Source organism: Bos indicus x Bos taurus, chromosome 5, assembly GCF_003369695.1.
Source record: "Bos indicus x Bos taurus breed Angus x Brahman F1 hybrid chromosome 5, Bos_hybrid_MaternalHap_v2.0, whole genome shotgun sequence".
Lineage (NCBI taxonomy): Eukaryota > Metazoa > Chordata > Mammalia > Artiodactyla > Bovidae > Bos > Bos indicus x Bos taurus.
Genome location: NC_040080.1, coordinates 8,293,353 through 8,306,334, shown reverse-complemented (window position 1 = coordinate 8,306,334; position 12,982 = coordinate 8,293,353). Strand labels below are relative to the sequence as shown.

At 50.7% G+C, this 12,982-nt stretch overlaps 1 protein-coding gene and 1 pseudogene across 5 annotated transcripts in view; both read right to left on the bottom strand.

Annotated features, from left to right (window-relative positions):
* MRTFA (myocardin related transcription factor A) overlaps window positions 1–12,982 on the bottom strand; it is a 211,562-nt gene that overhangs the window by 19,493 nt on the left and 179,087 nt on the right. The gene's annotated exons all lie outside the window — the stretch shown is intronic.
* Window positions 5,989–11,825, bottom strand: LOC113892195 (annotated as a pseudogene). The gene has a single exon (XR_003510992.1). The product of XR_003510992.1 is annotated as a 60S ribosomal protein L23a pseudogene (transcript).

Genomic DNA, 12,982 nt, shown 5'->3' with positions numbered 1-12,982 from the left:
AGCAGCCAAACCAGAAGGAAGTGCCAAATGTCCCCGTAGTAATTTTTTAAAAGTTTTTAAATCTTAGGATAAAAAAGAAACCATCATTTTTGAAAGGTCAGCTGACAGCACCCTACCTCCTAAACAGCAGGGGGAGCTCTAGACTTAACAAATGATCTCTAAGGAAAACCAGCACACAGCCTCCCTCACCAAGCTCCCAGAGCCCACCCAGCTCTGGTCTGAAGGTCTGGGCATCTCTGCAGGCCAGCAGGCCAGCCTGCATCTGCTTCTGCTGAGTACAGCTGGCGCAAGTCCAGCATCAGCCTCCGAGAGCACTGCTGGGCGCGGGGTGACGGACAGCAGGGCACACACACAGCCCTTGCGGAGGACGGTAAGGACCGAGAAGCAGAGGGAAACTCAGTGTCCGCTGCCCCGCCCCCGCCTGTCCTTCTGCCTTCTCCTTCTCCACAGCTCATCGCCGTCTGACACTCCAGAGAGTCGCACCAGTATCTTTCTAATTTACTGCCAGCCAGCTCCCTCGGGCACGGCAGGGGCCCGTGTCCTCCTTTCCTCTCTGACGGTAACCCCAGCGCCGCCGAGGGCACCCAGCGCGTGGCTCATTTGGTGATCTACTGGCTATTCCACGTGGAATGGACATACAGTTGTACCCTGGTGACAGAAAACCGGAGGACTCTGTGAACTCTGAACTTTCCCTTGAGCAGCCAGGATTAAGCTCTCATCTGGGTTCAAAACCTCAGGGGTCCCCGACAGAAAATGAGGACGTCTGTGTTCCCGTCGCTGCTGGTTTGACGGGGGGATGACCTGCTCTCTGGGTCTCATCTTCTTCTGCAGAGTGGACTCCGCCCACTTCTGAGAGTGACGGCGCTCTGGGGCCGGGGGCACCCCCACCGCCGCAGGTAGGGTGCTGCTGGCACCCTGCATGGTGATCTGGCTGAGCCCTGGGTTAGATCCCCACAGGGGCTAGTGAGTTTCTGCAGCAGTCTTGGTGCCGGACGCGCAAGAGCCTACTCTGCTGCCCACGGGGGCAGGCACACACCCAGTCTCTGGGCACCAGCTCACGCTGCACAGACCTTCCCGATGGGAAAGGCCCGTGTCACCCTCCGGCCCACCAGCACGTGTGGTCGGGAGTAGGGATGCACGTCAGGTGCAGCTGACTTCCTGCGTGGCTCCATCTTCGTGCTAGCGAGGTGCTGTGGTGGACACCATTCTGGACACTTTGAAGTGCTGTCCAGTCGAATGTTCCTAGTGACTCCATGTGGTGTGCAGTGTTGTTTTACAGCCGTGGGCAGGCTCAGAAACGGGAGGAAAGGCAGTGAGCGGCAGAGTAAGGTTCTCAACCCCATCCTCTCTCACCCTCAGGTTGGCGTTCTCTCTCCTCTGGGCTGGCTTCTTAATTTCTTCAGAAGGTGGAGAAGGATGACCCCGCTGGATGTGGAGGCAGGAAGGCTGAGAAGCAGGGCAGAGGGCAGGCGGTGTGGCAAGGCTGGCTTGACCACCGTGCTGAGCACAAATGCTGGGAGGGAGGCTCAGAGGAGGGGTGCAGTGACTGCAGGTCCCAGAGCCACGGTCAGAAAGATGAGCCCACATGAGGCTGAAAGCGCAGCCTCCAGCACCGATTCCAGGAGATAAGCCAGGAGGGGAACAAGAAGACCAGAGGAGCTCAGTAGTTGCTCAGAGCTTGAGCAAAAGAACCAGAAGTGAAGACCCCCGCAAAAAATTCAACACAGTGATCACTGATCCCCAAAGACGGCTTCATTTTATGACATTATAATCTCACTGAATCTTAACCACCACGAGGCAGGTGCCACTCTTCCAGTTCTACACGTGAGGAAACCAACACTGCGGTGACCCGTGAGGCCGTTCACCGGGTACTGGACCCCAACCCGGATGACAAGCGAGGACTGTCAGCCCCTGAAGAGCCCATTCTGCGCTCCCCATGTCTAATTCTGCTCTCTGAGAGCAAGTTCAGCGAATTCGAGCGCCACTTCCAGGAAGGCAAAGGAGGAGGCGATGGCCCCTCTCGTCGGGACTCCTAGAAGGCGCTTCTGAGGCCCGTTTGGGGATGCCTGGAGCTGAGTAGCCAGTGCTCTTGGAAGACTGGGGTACGTGGTGGAGAGGCCATCCCTGAACATGTCCGGCCAGCTTTGCTAGAAGCTGTGGCTGTGGAGGGTCGCCTAGTGAGGGGTAGGGGTGATAACGCAAAGCCCTGGCCTTTCTTGATATGGGAGCAGGTGGCAGTGTCAAGCCATGATCACCACACGCTTGTCCATTAAGGAACGAGACACCAAGAAGCAGAGCAACACAGAAAATACATTACAAAGTTCAGGCCTCTACGAGTTGTGGAAAATCGCCAAAGACTCAAAAGTTAACCCGTAAGTGTGTGTCTGAGTCCGAGGGCGGTGTTCACCTTAGACTCGCGTCTTCCTGTGCCAGACTGCCTTAGTGGCTTTGCCCGAGGAGCCCAGGCACTGCTCACTTGGAACTTTTATTTTCCCAGAAACTCCAAGAAGGCAGTCTCTGAAAGAGACGTTCCACTCCCGAAACCAACGCAAGCCCAAGAACCGCGCACGGCTGTCCACAAGAACACACGTGCGTGGTGTCACTGGGCAGTGAAACGGGATTCTTCATTTCCATCTTCTCGAAACTGGTTTCCTGGGACGCTTGCACAGCTTTGTGTGGACACAGGGAGGACTGCAAACATGCACTGAAAGGAAACAGCAGCAAGGAAATCAAACGCGCGCAAGTGGCTAAGCGGTGCGGTGCTCCTGACCCCAGTTTTCGGCCCCAGCTGGCTCTAAGCACCAGCCATATACTGTGTTCCTTCTCTTCAGCGCCCATCTTCCTTCTCCCTGAACAGATCTGCTGCCTTAACTGAGGTCATTTGTGACCTAATAAGAGAAGAAACTGCTTCAATTCCTTTCTCAAAGGAAAGGAGATTTCTGCTTCCCAGGGCCAGCTGGGTGCTGTGCTGGGAGCAGTTCTCAGGACACGGACCGAGTGCACAGAGGCGTGAGTGCAAGCAGCCTTCAGGACCTCCCCAGCAGGGGGCGCAGTGCTCTCCCACCACCAGCCCCAGACGCAGACAACGCAACGCCTCCTGCAAGCCACAGGGCACTTCTGGAAAAGCTTTTCAGCAAGAACGACAGCAACGAACGACCAAGACTCATTTCCTCACCACTGTCATTAAGGAATATTTATTAGGTGCCTGGGTCTGAATGTCACTTTATTAGGTGCTGACATAATAAACACAAAAATGATCGTTCCCATTCTCAGGAAGATACCATGCTAGAACTAAAGCTCACCACCGATGCTGTGTGCAGAGGAACTCAAAGGCTGCGATCACAGGACACCTCAGCGAGGTCAACAGAGTGTGACGGGCCAGGCAAGCCTGGGGGCTCTCTGTCCACGGCAGAAGCAGCAGCCCTGTGCACAGGCCATCAGTGGGGGCTGGTGTGTGTGGCAGTGGGGTGAGGGAATGGGGAGCAAACGTATTTAACACCTCAGGTGGGAAACGAGAGCCAGATCCATCCATCCATCTAATAAAGCATTCTTAAGCAGCTACTGTGCTAGTTACTAAGGACAAGGATGGACAGGATGGAGTCCCAGCCCTCTAAGGCAACTCACAGTCTGGTCAGAAAAAGACAAATAATGACACCATAAGAGAGAAGTATAGGTGCAGAAGTAACTGAAACGACATGAGACAGAAGAGGCAAAATTCTGCCTGAGGAAAGAAGTGTTTCAACTGTCCGGGTAGATTTACAGAGAAAACCCAAATGAAGGGAATAGAAATACCACATGCAGACAAGGAAGGGAGTGGGCCGGTCACCCGAGAGCACAGCAGCTTCACGGGACTACAAGTGGTCTGATGTGGCGGGTCGGGGGTGTTCATGTGGCGACCACAAGGCTTGGGGGGCCGGGGAGGGCCCAGCCCTTGAAGAACTCTAATGAGCCGTCGCAGGGCTGCATCAGGGGAGCTGAGAAGACATACTTTCCTGTACTCCTCCCACTGACTACAAATGAACACTCCAGACCTTATACAGTAGGTTCTCAAAGGTGGAGAGAAGGTGACAGACTGGCCAGGGACTTTGGAACCTGAAGGACACAGTGGTGGGTCCCTCATACATCCCAGACTTGGAGCTGACGAAGCCAGCAACCTGGAGATGCTGATGGAAGCGGACAAAAAAGCCCCAACAAAACCTACCCTCGCTAGCCACAGGACCAGGAAAAGGGCATCCCAGCAAGAGAGAGCTTAGACAATAATCAATCACTGTGAAAGCCCCACCCCTACCAGGAAAGGCCAAGGGGGAGTCCAGACTTCCAGCCCTCCACGGCTGTGATGAAGCATCCCAGTCCTCCTGCCACGGGGCATCGAAGGAGGCCGAGGAGGAAGCTGCCCCAACCCAAGGAGTAAGTGCAGACCATGTAGGGAGAACATCCCCGCTAGCAGTAAGGAGACCCCGTCCCCGCCGAGGGGACTGTCAGGGGAGGGCTGGTGAAGAGTCAGGACTTCCACCATTACAAGCTCACCTCCAACCCACAAAAACGTCTAACATCGTGTCATCCAAGCTTTGGAAGGGGAGGAAAAAGATGGATAGGAAAGGTACTTAAATAAATGGCTGAAAACTTCCCAAATTTGGCAAGAGACGTAAGCCTACACATTCAAGAAGCTGAGTAAATCCCAAACGAGTTAAAGTCAAAGAAATACATGCCAGGCAGTGGAAACAGTGTCAGACTTTATTTTTCTGGGCTCCAAAATCACTACAGATGGTGACTGCAGCCATGAAATTAAAAGACGCTTACTCCCTGGAAGGAAAGTTATGACCAACCTAGATAGCATATTCAAAAGCAGAGACATTACTTTGCCAACAAAGGTTCGTCTAGTCAAGGCTATGGTTTTTCCTGTGGTCATGTATGGATGTGAAAGTTGGACTGTGAAGAAGGCTGAGCGCCGAAGAATGGATGCTTTTGAACTGTGGTGTTGGAGAAGACTCTTGAGAGTCCCTTGGACTGCAAGGAGATCCAACCAGTCCATTCTGAAGGAGATCAGCCCTGGGATTTCTTTGGAGGGAATGACGCTAAAGCTGAAACTCCAGTACTCTGGCCACCTCATGCGAAGAGTTGACTCATTGGAAAAGACTCTGATGCTGGGAGGGATTGGGGGCAAGAGGAGAAGGGGACGACAGAGGATGAGATGGCTGGATGGCATCACTGACTCGATACACTTAAGTCTGAGTGAACTCCGGGAGTTGGTGATGGACAGGGAGGCCTGGCGTGCTGCGATTCATGGGGTCACAAAGAGTCGGACACAACTGAGCGACTGATCTGATACATCACAACTAAACTTCTGAAAGCTAAAACACAGGCAAAACCGTGAAAGCAGACAGAGGAGAGACAATCTGAATGAGAGCAGTTCTCTGCCTCATCAGAGGCCATGGAGGCCATCCCATCAACCATCCCACCACCCAGGCGAGGGGCGTGACCCAGTACACGAGGGGTGTGGACTTATTTCCAACTTGATGTTTTGTGTCAAAAATTAAGTGGACAAAAAAAGCTAAGTGAGGAGAAACACACCTAGTAACTGGTGGTGTATTCATTTCACCGTGCACGTCTGCACTCACAGGCTCCTCACTCTTCCCTGCACTAGCTGCTTTTAATTCTCAACTTTTCAAACTTACAGATCACTGAAAGGGCAAGGAATAACCAATCTTACAACTCTGACCCAGACTCGCCAGGCACGTTTCAGCCATATTTGTGTTCCTCTCCTGTGCACACGTGCACACACACACGGTTTTGCTGGTTTGTTGATGAAATCACTTGAAACTGAGCTGCAGTCAGTCGTCCCTTGGCATCTGCAGGTGACTGGCTCCGGGATCCCCCGTGGACACCAAAGCCCACGGACGCTCAAGCCCCTTACACAAAATGCACGTAACCTACGCACATCCCCATGTACTTTTTTATTACTTTTTAAAATTATTATGCTTTTACATGGTGAAAACTTTTATATCTGGAATTAGCCAGCTGGACTCAGTTTAGATGATGCCAATTCTGTTGGCAACATCCAAAGCATCACAGTCAGGAGCCAGTCGAACGTACGCCTTCTTCTCGCCATCAGGCCTGAGCAGAGTGTTGACCTCAGCCACGTCAGTGTCACAGAGCTTCTCCACAGCCTGTTTAACCTGGTGCTTGTTGGCCTTGACATCCACAGTGGATACCAGGGTGTTGTTGTCTTTTAATTTCTCCGTGGCTGACCCGGTGGTGAGGGGAGTTTGATGATGGCATGGTGGTCAGCTTTGTCTCTCCTGGGGCGCTCCTCCGGGGATATTTGGGCTGCCTCCCGAACTGCAGTGTTTTGGGCCGCTGGAAGGTGGGCAACTTCCGGATCTTCTTTTTTTTTTGCAGCTGTGGACACCTTTCAACGCTGCTTTCTTGACCTTCAAAGCCTTTGCTTTGGCTTCAGCTTTAGGAGGGGCAGGGGCTTCCTCCTTCACCTTCGGCGCCATCTTCATGAAGAGCCCCCATGTACTTTAAATCATCTCCACTTATGACCCCTAATACAAAGCGACTGCTATGCAAATAGTTTCCAGTGTATGGCCAATTCAAGTTTTGGTTTGGGGAACTTTCTGGGATTTTTTTCCCCAAATATTTTCAATCTGTGGTTGGTTGAATCCACCACCTGTAGATACAGAGTGATGGCTGCCAATCATAATATTTTATACCTAAATTCTACATATGCATTTCTTAAGAATAAAGACATTCTCCTTTGTAACTAAAATATCTTTAGCACACCTCAGAAAATGAACATTATTCAATCATATAGTCTAAAGTACAGTCGGTGTCTGAATTTCAACTGCCCCTCACATGTCTTCTACAGCTGTTTGGATTTTCCCCCCGAATCCACCAAGATATAATCAAGAATCATGCACTACATTTAACTGTTTGCTACTCAGTCTCAATCTGAAACAGGACTCTTGCCTTTTTCACTTTTCCTGATGCTGACTTAAGTGTGTCTAAACCAGCTTGTCCTGTGGAAAGAATGTCATATAATCTGAATTTGGCTGCTTCCCCATGATTAGATTTAGGTTAAATGTTTTTGGCAGGAGGAGCACAGAGCTGAGTGTACTTTTCAGCATCAGCGACACACGCGATGCCGTGCTGCCCAACTGATGGCGGTGCTGAGTGTGAAAGGTGACCCCAGCTCTCTTCATTCCGAAGCAAGCATTCCCCCTCTGTAATTAATACGTAATCTATGGGGTAACACTTGGAGGCCTTGCGAAAATCCTGTTCCCTAAGCACTTCATGCTTTTAGCATCTATTGACAATACCTACCTGGAATCAGTTATTACGTTGAGAATCGCAAAATATTGAGAATTGCATTTTTACACGATCACTCTAGTAGAGATCAAGAGGCCATTTTTCAGGAGAAAAATATGGGGTGACCAAGTACATGGTCATGCCATCAATATTCCCAGAGAAAGGATACAGGGAGAATAAGCCTGGGGCATTACATAAGAGACTATGCTTACTGGGGGCCATGCTGGATGTGAGCTGATTGTGAGACATCCTCTCAAGAGATGTGCAAGTGGTGTGTGTGTGTGTGTGTGCATGCACACGTGTGTACATGTGTGTGTGTGCATGCATACGGCATCATCTAGGGATGATGTGATATATGTCATGGAGAGACGGAAGAAAACACTTCCCAGGATGAATCTTAAGAAAATCTTGGCATTTAAGCAGAAGTGATAAACAGAGCCCAGCAAAAGAACCTGAGAAGGCTCACAGGGGTGGGAGAAAGCAATGCAAAGCGGATACAGACACTAAGCTTCAAGAAAAAGAGATGCCGACAGTGGGCAGGTCAGACAAAACAAGGCTAGCCAAGTTTCCAGAGGATCATGATACTTAGGACAAGGCCAGCAGTCTCAGAGTGATGCCAGTGAGGTGTAGGGGCAGAAAGCCATTTTAACACATGGAGGAGGAGGAGAGGAGGACGTGGATTCCAGAGGTGTTGTCCTCCCAGACGTCACGACGTGCTAACACTCCCCATGCATGTTAACTGAGAGCCCGTGTGTCAGCTGGCGCTGGGATGTCCATGTTCTCATGGAGCTTACACTCCACTGAAGAACGAGGTGTCAGACATATAAACACCTACCACAGGAGGAAGCAATACAGGCTCTGAGGAATACAGAGCTGGGTATGGGTGACAGAGAGTGATGGGGCAGGGTTTATACACTGTGGTCAGGGATTCCTGGTGTGATGCTGCTGTGATGCCAGGGCTGAGACCCAGAGGAGGGGAATGAGCCCTGCAGGCAGGAGAGCAGCAAGCAGAGTGGCCTGGGGCAGAACCCACCGGGTGGCCAGGCTGGCAGAGCAGAGTGACCTGGAAGAGTGGGAGGAGATGCAGGAAAAGGGGAGCTGCACAGGGCCTTGGAGGACTCAGGACTTTGCTCTCTTCTCCAGGGGTACTAGAAAAAATGAAATGGAGAGAAGAAATAAAGCGGGATTGTGCCCGTCAACCTTGCCATGGATAAAGTGGCTCCCAGGATCTGCTGCGAACAGTTTCTGTGTGTTTTCCCTGAGGTTTTCAAGATGGAAATGGCCTGATGTGAGCTCCTGAGTACCTGCTGTTTCCACACTTTATAAAGAAGAACTGACTTGAGTGGGGTCACATCCTAATCGGCTACAGAACGAAGACCAGGCTCTAGTTCTCCTGATGTCCAAATCCAGATCTTTTCGTGTGTGTCTATTTCCACATAAGCCAGGTAGGAGGAGGGTGGGAGTGGGTCAGAGGAAACATACTTCTCTGATTTTTTTTTTTTTTAAGTTACCAAAAAGTAACCACCACCAGAGATTTTAATCTGCTCTTCTACATTTTGCTTTCCTGTCCTGGCTCTTCCTCTTGAGACAAACACCGCCTCGTCATTCACTCAAATACTGGCAACGGGACAGAAAGGAGGACTTCAGACGCGACCTCGGGCCATGTCAAGGGGCACACAGTTCCCCACCCCTCTCCCCATCAGACCTCTCTCAGAGGGCTCAACAGAGCAGAGGGAGTCACTATATAATCAGATTTCCTCCAAAGTGAACTCTGCCATGTCCCATGGCCCCAGCACGGAAGTCTGTCACATGGGTCTGGGCAGCGCAGGAACTGCCCAACTCACCCCAGCCGTGGTGCAAGGCCACTCGGGCGGCAGCGAGGTGGGCTTTTCCCAGCACTGGAGACGAGGGGCACCAGCTGCCTGCGCTCAGGCACACTGCAACAACCTCAACTGTCTTGGGAGATCCATCACTGACTCCTGACTCAGGTGGACGGGGCTACCCTCCACTCCAGGACTCCTGCGGAGAGGTGAACAGCAGCATTCTATGCCATCAAGGGGAGCGAGGCCCTCGACCCTTGTCCAGTGTTTCCCCAAGTGGGGTTCCAGAAGTCTAGGAGGGTACTTGCTTAGGAAGTCTTGGAGGGTAAGAATCTAACGCAGATTTCTGAGCTTCAAGAATTTTAATCTTTAATAAAAGCTCTTCGAGGAGGCTGGTGCCAGTAAAATGTGAAAACCCCTGTCTCCCTAGTCCAGAAGGCAGGAGAGGTGACACTGCAGATGAGAAAAAAAGAGTTTTACTTGCTCACTCCCCACCACCGGGGGCTACGTGACTACGCAGCATGCCGAGTCAGGTCTGGGTAACTTTTCTAAACAGCTAACTCAGAACTGCGTCTCTGCTGGCGGTGCAGGTACCCACAGACTGGCGGAGGTGAATCTCCTGAGCCCTTTCAGGTCAGTGTTTCAACCTGCAAAGTACGTATTTCTGAGAGTCAACGCATCGGGGGCTGTTTGCCCGTTTGCCGTTTTCCTCACACCCTGATGAGGGCCTGCTTCAGCCAGGATGGACTCCATATGCTGCTGCTGGGACTGGCCTGGCAATCCCACTCCATGGAAGGCAGCTCCAGAAACGCGGCCCTTGCTCTAGAGCGAGTGGGTGGGGAGCTCGGAGGCTGCTGTGTCACTGGGTTCACAACACCATTAGGGCAACAGTTTTCCCTGGGACTCCATATCCAGGCAGAGCAGGGGCTCTTAACCTGGGGCACGCTGTACTACTTTGGATCATCTGTGAATCCCTGGAAATTGTGTGCTGAGGTCTGGGTTACTTGCCTGGGAAACCGTCTAGTGAGAGGACATGCAAGATTTCCCAAGGAGCATCAATGGCACCAAAAAAAAAAAAATCCAGAACCTCTGATTTAACTAAGAGTTGTTGAGACAGAGAAGAGACGCCCACGGCCTCCAAGCCAGCATACAGGAGCAGCAACTTGGAAGCAACTTTAATAGATGGCTTAAAAATGATGGAGTTACTTTCACATATACCCTCCCCACTAAATTTCACTTTCCCCGCCAACCCTGGTTCTTGATCTGACACTGTTTTCAATTTTTAATATTTACAAATTTGACATTTTGGTGAGCTTACATCAGGCCATCACCATTAGATTCCACTATCAGTAAGAATCATTAGACTGTGACCTTCAGGAATCAGCCTGGGGTTTGGAGCCAGAAGACCCGGACTGGATTCACCTCTGTCTTCCACTGGTGCTGTGACCTCAGGCAAGGCCTCTGATCCTCTGCTCTTTGGTATCCTCATCCACAAAATGGCAACTACACAAACCCCTGCGGCAGTGGTTCTCAGCATCACAGTGAAAGTGCTCCACCACCTGCTGGAAGCTCTGCTTAATAAGCTTCTGGCATTGTTACTGTTTTAAACTTTTTTTTTTTTTCCTGTGCCATTCTACTTCTGAAGAGAACGTGTGGGTGTGGAGTCAAATGCTGAGAGCTAACTGGGGCTGACTTCCATTTTTTGTCTTTCTGTTTTTATCTGTCATGCCAAAGTGCCTACAAAAATAACCAGCAATAATGATATTAACCAAAGAGCTGGGTCGACAGTCCAGGGACTGGCCATGACAATGAAAACCAGAACTAAGTCCAGGAGAGTCAAAGAAAAAGCTTTGGTGATGGGCTATGGGGAAAGATCACACACTCCAGGGCAAGCAAGGATCCCCACTAACAGGCAGAAAACGTGCTCCGCACACATCCTGTTTTGGTAGCAGGCTGGCCAACCACCCCTGTTTCGGCACTTGGGCTGTCACCCCACCCAAACCATCAGGGGAGCCAACTACCAAGAACGAAGGTTAAAAACGGAGGCTCAAGGATGCGCAGCTTTTCCTTTTCAGAAGTGCAAGCTGCTCCCGGGTCTTCAACCTTGACCCCACTGACGGGCAAAAGACTTGAGACTGGGAGGTAAAAGGCATCACACAATTCTGCATGGCATGAATACCAACAGGTACAGTGAATTTCAAAAGCTTAAAATGTGAGGGGTCAAACATTCTGAACTTGGCCTTCCAAGTCTGTCTTTGGCCTACAGGCCAGGCCTGTTTGTATCCAGCCTTCACACCACAGCCCAGCCTAGCGCTCCAGATCAGTCCGTCATTCCAGTACACAGTCCATGCTGCAGCACACACAGACATACCTTTTTGAAGCCCCATAACCAAAATGTCTAGGTCACCTGTTAAATACAAGCTCTGAATCACCTCCACTCCTCTGCAAATAACCTCCCATTAGGCTGAAGGATTTTAAATCACCACCATCATCAGATATCCATCAGGGCTCCCCTGAATGCATAATTCTTTAGGATTTCATTGTTTAAGAAAAGTTAGTACGTAGCTTCAACAAGTGACTTAAACTCCTTCACTATCTTGAAAAGATATGGCAAAGTATCTCAGATACTATCTTTAAAAGCATCTCAGATACTTCCGGGAGAAGGCAATGGCACCCCACTCCAGTATTCTTGCCTGGAAAATCCCATGGATGGAGGAGCCTGGTAGGCTGTAGTCCATGGGGTTGCTAAGAGTCGGACATGACTGAGCAACTTCACTTTCACTTTTCACTTTCATGCATTGGAGAAGGAAATGGCAACCCACTCCAGTGTTCTTGCCTGGAGAATCCCAGGGATGGGGGAGCCTGGGGGCTTCCGTCTATAGGGTCGCACAGAGTCGGACACGACTGAAGCGACTTAGCAGCAGCAGCAGCCGAAGCAGATACTTCCAGAACTATTAAATGAAAGTGAATACCTATTATACATTTTAGGTATTAAAGTGTATCAAGAACCTGTATCAGGAAGACTACTTCTGACGGTCTGTCCAAGACAGCTCCCTGTTGGATTCCTCCTCAGATTCAACAAGGAAAATGCATGGAACATACAACTCATTCTAGAGCTATTTTAGGATTTGATAGCAACTGGACAAGGAGGCAGTTCCGTGCTAGTCACTGACCCCTGACGTAGGAACACACACTGCTGGTGACCTACAGCAGCAGGAAGAGAGATGAGAAGGCTGCTACCTCTCAGAAAGTGAAGTCGCTCAGTCGTGTCCGACTCTTTGCGACCCCATGGACGGTAGCCTACCAGGCTCCGCCATCCATGGGATTTTCCAGGCAAGAATACTGGAGTGGGCTCCCATTTCCTTCTCCAGGACCTCTCAGAAAAGCAACATCAAATGGCAGGGAGCGACATGCCCAGCTGGTCTTCTCCTGAGATGAAAGAGAAGATTCCTGAGCCCATATGGTAACACAGTCTTCCCTCAGCTTCAAATCCAGGGATCAGGTTAGCCCCGATCCTGGAACACACGCTTGACCGTGGCGTTTCTCAAATGTCCTGTAAACCTAGGATCCAACTAGAGTTAAATGGTCTCACTCCTGAGCTGAGGATACAGCATCTCAGATAGGCAGAGTTCTCTGCTTTAAAAAAAAAAAAGTAATGTTGTACATCTGAAACAAACATCACGTATACCAGCCATATCTCAATTAAAAAGAAAAGGCAGAAATAAACTAGCTCTTTCACTCAAAGATACCTATGTATCTGAAAGAGCCAACGGGACCACACTAAAAGCTGTGAGAGTGAGCCCCTGAGAAGCACAGGCCCGGGGTCCCCACCTGGGCTGGAGCCGGGTGCA